The sequence below is a fragment of the Lactuca virosa genome, chromosome 9 (assembly GCF_052849685.1).
Source record: "Lactuca virosa cultivar CGN04683 chromosome 9, Lactuca_virosa_CGN04683_v6, whole genome shotgun sequence".
NCBI lineage: Eukaryota > Viridiplantae > Streptophyta > Magnoliopsida > Asterales > Asteraceae > Lactuca > Lactuca virosa.
In genome coordinates, this window is record NC_136434.1 from 145,130,080 (window position 1) to 145,136,079 (window position 6,000).

A 6,000-nucleotide genomic window follows, 5' to 3' on the forward strand; every position below is an offset into this window, starting at 1 on the left:
TAAACCATAGGGACCATTTTTGTAATTCTGTCTAAAAATGATAAAAAATAAGGGGAGAAGAACCAAAGCTCTAACCAACTAGCCTAGAGCCAAACTTGTTATTTAATTCCGAAAATTAATTAATATTATATAAAAACGTAAATAATTAATAATAAAAAAATATTTAGAAAAAAAAATTAATAAAACAAAATATATTTTTAGCATATTGTAAAAAATATTTTTTACAAAAAATTTACTTTTTTTTACGTATTTGTTTTACATAAAATATTTTTTTAATGTATTTCAAAAAATACGTTTTCGTATACTATGTTATTACATTGTTATGATCCTAAAACATTATTTTACGTTTTCATATAAAAATACGTTTTTTTTTTCTTTCACATAGAAAAAAAAAATTTACGTATAAAATATGTTTTTTATATATTTAAAAAATACATTTTCGCATAAAATGTTTTTACGTAAAAACATTAAGAACGTGATAACATAACGTAAAAATATGTTTTAAGATCAAATCAAAACGACTTATATTTTTTTACGTAAAGCAAACTAAAGACGTTAACATAATGTAAAAATGCGTTATTTTTTACGTAAAAATGTGTTTTTTTTACGTAAAAATGCGTTTTTTTACGTAAAACAAACTAAAGACGTTTTTTTTACGTATGGGTGATTGATCCCTCACCCATATAACGTTTTTTTTTTTACTTAAAAACGTTAACGTGATAACATATTATATGAAAACGTATTTTTATGCATTTTATGTAAAACAAATACGTAAAAAAACAAGTAAATTTTTTGTAAAAAATATTTTTTTACAATACACAAAAAATATATTTTGTTTTATTAATTTTTTTGTCTAAATATATTTTTTTATTTTTTTATTATTAATTATTTACGCTTTTATATAATATTAATTAATTTTCAGAATTAAATAACAAGTTTGGCTCTAGCCTAGTTGGTTAGAGCTTTGGTTGAATAAGGAGGGGGAAGGATGTCCCAAGTTTGAATCCTCCTCCCCTCATTTTTAGACAGAATTACAAAAATGGTCCCTATGGTTTAACTAAAGTTGCGAATCCAGTCCCTTTATACTTGAAAAGACGAAAATACCCTTGCTAATTCAGTCTCTAACGGCTGAATACTAACGGCGTTAGTAAAAAGGGTCATCTGTGCAAGTTTTGCAAACCACAGGGGCCATTTGCATCAAAAAAAATTAATAGGGACTAACCTTGTTATTTTTGGCAAACCACAGGGACCATTGTTGTAATTTTATCGATGAGAAATAATAACTGTGGGAATCTAAGGGGCTCTTTATGACATTAAATGTAATATAGTAATGTTTATCAAGTTTTTATTTGAAATTGCAAATTACTCCCTTAAATTTTAATTTTACCTTTTTAGTCTAAAAACTAAAATAAACCAACACATTTAGTCAAATCTATGGTCTAGAAAGAAATGAACTGTTAATTTATTTATGTTATTGATCTAAAAAAAGTTAGGCAGTTTTTTTCTGCTTCTAGTTGAAGGGAAAGGGGAAATGATCAAAAGCTTATGTTTTTATAATTTTGTTAATAAAGAAAAGTTGTCGGTTTGTTTCTTTCCAAATGAAGGAAAAAAACTTATGTTATCACAAATCCGTCATAATATTTGATAATGGTAAGAAATTAAAAATATGAGACATTTTTCTATCATAAAACCTTTTAAAATCTTTTCTTTTCTTTCCCATTCTCTATCCTTTTGTCAAAAAAAAAATATTGAGAACATTGTGTAACATTTAGAATATGTTTAGCAAAACTAGGTGGTGGATTGCTATCGGAATTTGATAATCGATAGAATTGTTCAACAAAAGTAGATGTTATCTTTTAAAAGTGTAAAATTACCTACAAACCAAAAATAAAAAGCTCCCAAAATTACTTGAAATAGCTTTAAGATTTTAATCTAAAAGTTCGTATTGCCGAACAAAACTTTTTTTATTACTGAGTTTTTTCTTAAATTCTAAAAACTAAAAAATACTCAAAAGTTGGTTGTCGAACATCCCTTTAATAAGCTCATACCTTCCCTGAAACGAGACTTATTTCTAGTTATAGATCTTAACGTGGGGCATTGGGGCATACCAAATATAAAGATATAATTACAAATACTTATAATTCTATTCTAGTAATTTGAACATGATATAGTTAAATCTCAAACTGGATTTAAAATTTAGGAATAGCTAACATGATAAACCTTTGGTGAGAATGTTAGCATATTAATTAGGGTTTGCCTACCAATTGTTATATATATATATATATATATATATATATATATATATATATATATATATATATATATATATATATATATATATATATATATACCGATTATGTATTATGTAGGTGCGTAATTGTTTACATGATAGCTTTTTTACGTATCATACTATCAGATGTTTCATTCAATTTTGTAAATATTAGACCCCGCTCCTCCAACAACATCAATACATTATCCCAATTCTGCAGTTTCGCACCATCAATAGGCGTGTCACCGTCCTTGTCTTGTAGTGTACTGCATAAAACCCAACAAAACTACTACTGTTAGTGATACTGATATTGATACTGATATTTTGATGTACTGTCAATATTTTGATGTACTGTTTGGGTTGGTGGTTTCATAAGCTTACATGTCAGCACCATAATCAAGCAAAAAGGCAACACATTCTTTCTCTCCATAAGCAGCAGCATAGTGCAAGGGGGTGTCGTTATTATTATCTAAAGCATCAACTTTGGCTCCAGCCTCAAGGAGAACTTTTGCACATTTCACCTACACAAATATATAAATATATAAGCAATAAAGAATTAAGTAATTAATTAATTTAATGGAAGGAAGATACTAAAAATATTACTTCCCCAAATCCACATGCGAAATGCAAGGCTCTCCTTCCCTCTGAATCTTCCTCCTCCTTGTCTGCCCCATAATATAAAGCTCTCATTAAACCCTATATTTATTTCACCAAACATTCATTTTTTATTTTAATTTCAACTTATGATATCGGTATACAAAATACAAAAATGCACCACATACTTTCACCATTTTGTCAACTTAGCCCCTTAACTATTTTCTTTAATCATTACACCATCATTTTTTACCCATGTTTTTTATAAACAAATAAAAAAAGTAGAGAAAAATGTTTGTGAAGATTGTGTACCTGCAAATTACCAATAATAGCAGTCTTATGAACAATACACTTTTTTTTTCAGCATCAACTTTTTTGACTGGAAGACTCATTTCTTCACCAAATTTAATCAAAAGATCTTTGGCATTCCAGTATCTAATATTTAAGCACAAAAAGGTTATTAAAAAAAACAATGTAAAAGTGTATAATGTTGTTGTAAACAGTTACCTTTTAGTAATGTACTTCCATCGATTTGTTTATTATAGCATCTTACTTTCATTTCTTCACAAATACCCGATCAATATCATAGCAATGTCATATATACATAAAAGATAATACACAAACCAATTTTCAAAGTACAATTTCTTAATAAGAAAAAGAGTAATTAAAAGTAAAAAGTTGTAATAAAAATGAAATGCAAGTAGGTTGCTATATTACACAAATAAATGAAAGTATGTTGCTTAAATGCAAGAAAATAGCAACATACTTCCATTGATTATGTAGCATCCTACTGTTACTTCTTCCTATTACAGCATTGTATTTTGAAATGAGAAAAAATCTAAAAGCATAATGCTTTAATAGAATAAAAATGTAAGTAAAATGCTATATTACAAAAAAAAATTAAAGTATGTTGCTATTTCTTGCATTTAACATTTGTATTAATCATGATATGCAAGCTTGTTCACCTCATCATTGCAGTTAGACCACCAGTTTCAATATCTTCCAAGATATGTTTCAAGGAAGGATCCTCTTTCATGCTAGCCATCTTTTCTTCAATTTGTTTCTTATGATGTGGATTAGATGCACTCTCAACATTTAACAAGTTTAAAAGATTATAAATTCTCAACATCTGAGACATTGAAGGATCCTGCAAAACATAAACAAATGAAATCGTTTGTAATTTGCAGTGTTTTTTATATGAACTTAATGAATGTAGGTAGACTTTTGTAAATTCAACACAATAAGAATAAGGTGTTGTTTCTTTTCGACTTAATGAACTTAATGAGAACGTCTTGATCAGGTAAGCTAGCAAAAGAAAGGAGTAACATACATCAAGTAGGGCAGCCATAGATGAGAAGTCAAAGGGAATTGCAGGAAATCCAGCTCCTGGTACAGATGTGAATTAGAAGATTACAAAATCAATCAAGAAAATATTAACTGATCAACATCTATTTCAAAGAGAACATCATTTAAGTGGATTGAGAGGAACTAGACTCATTCAATTCCCAAAATAAGAGCACTCTGACTCCTAGAGAGCTAATTGTGAGCTCATAAACCCTAATTACACCATCGATTAATCTTTTATCAATCATCATCTTAAAGCAATCTAAAAGTTTGAAGTTGATATAGTCAACACAAAGAAGAACAAACCGGTGTCGATTGTAGTAGGTGTGGCATCAGGAACCTTCTCGTTCACCTGCAAATGAAACATAATCAAAATCATCGATCAACAAAACTTCGCACAGGTGTAAGTCGATTCAAGTTTAAAATAAATCCAGACATTCAAATTTGACGAAGATTAAGACTACAGTGAATCGAACTGTGACGTGATTGAAAAGAATAACAGGTTTATGCAAATGGCATCTGATATGATAAGGCGGCGCATCATTTGATTAGGTACTGTGTTTCCCCCTTCTCTCCCGAAGATCAATCACAGAAGGTTGAAAGAACAAAAGCGCGGCAAAATCAGGCGAAATGTAACGATATAAATATGGAAAATATAGTAATAAAGCAATCAAACACGAAGAAAAGAGTATAATTAACAAACCTTCGATATCCTTCTCCTCCGCACATCATCTGCTAGCTTAGGTCGCTCGTTGTCACCCTTGCTTTCACATCCATCAGCTTCTCCTCCGTGAACATCTACGTTTCCAGATTGATCTTCATCCTCGAATTCTTCGTCCTCTTCTTCATCATACTCATTTCCAACATCGTCGCCATCATTCATCGATTGCTGCTGCTCTTGTTCCCGCTTCTGCTTGTCGTAGTACTGGACCTGAACGTTCCCTTCATCATTCATCTCGTATTGAGCCGAGTGCGATGGTGGTGATCGAAGTTCAGAGTCTATGGTCTTCCTTCTAGGTCTGCCCTTGATCGGATTTGTATTGATCCGATTTGACGAAGGGTTAGTGTTTCTTCGTGCAGTCATTTACCCTTTTTCTCTCGAATCGTTGAGTGCAGACAAGAGATGCAAACGGGGGCGCATTTAGACGGATACCACATCCATCCCCGCCCCCGCCCGACTTAATCCCGACGGATTCGGGTGAAAAAATCCCCGTCGTATACGGGGACCCGTTTGATAAATAAATTCCGATATTTTTCTAAAATCTAAAAAATATATAAATAATACTAAGCGAAACTTGGAAAAGCACACGAGAAGGAAAACAAAGCCACAATATGTCAATATAGACTAGCCATTAACAACGAAGAATACTAGCTAAACAAAATTAAAAAAAAAAAAAAACTTGGCTTGCTAAATTATAAAATTTATGACAACAACAAAATGAGTGTGGCCAAGGTTGCATCAACCACAAAAAGAAATTAACACTTTGAATATGAAGAAAAGCAAATCGCTGAAGGTAAATACTCATTGGTTTTAGGAAATTAGAAAAGACACTAATGGTATTTAACGAAATTTGGATTTTCGATAAATGCTCCAAGTAATTATAGCAGACGATTCAATACTCTAACACATTTAATAATATTTAGTAAAACTTTGAATTCCAATATATATATATATATATATATATATATATATATATATATATAATCGGGTTTTAAATGGAGCGGATAGTAGCATAACCGTCCCCGCCCCGTCCCCGCTTCGGGTAGAAAAATCAAGACCCGTCCCCGCCCCA

The 6,000-nt window shown here is 30.4% G+C and overlaps 1 pseudogene across 1 annotated transcript; it reads right to left on the reverse strand.

Moving 5' to 3' along the window:
* Positions 1–2,326: 2,326 nt before the first annotated feature.
* On the reverse strand, positions 2,327–5,361 carry LOC145141393 (uncharacterized; annotated as a pseudogene). The gene is made up of 8 exons (XR_013722629.1): positions 4,911–5,361; positions 4,514–4,559; positions 4,194–4,249; positions 3,829–4,010; positions 3,176–3,298; positions 2,873–2,965; positions 2,651–2,790; positions 2,327–2,535 (listed from the first exon to the last, which is right to left on the reverse strand). The product of XR_013722629.1 is annotated as an uncharacterized LOC145141393 (transcript).
* Between the last annotated feature and the right edge of the window lie 639 nt (positions 5,362–6,000).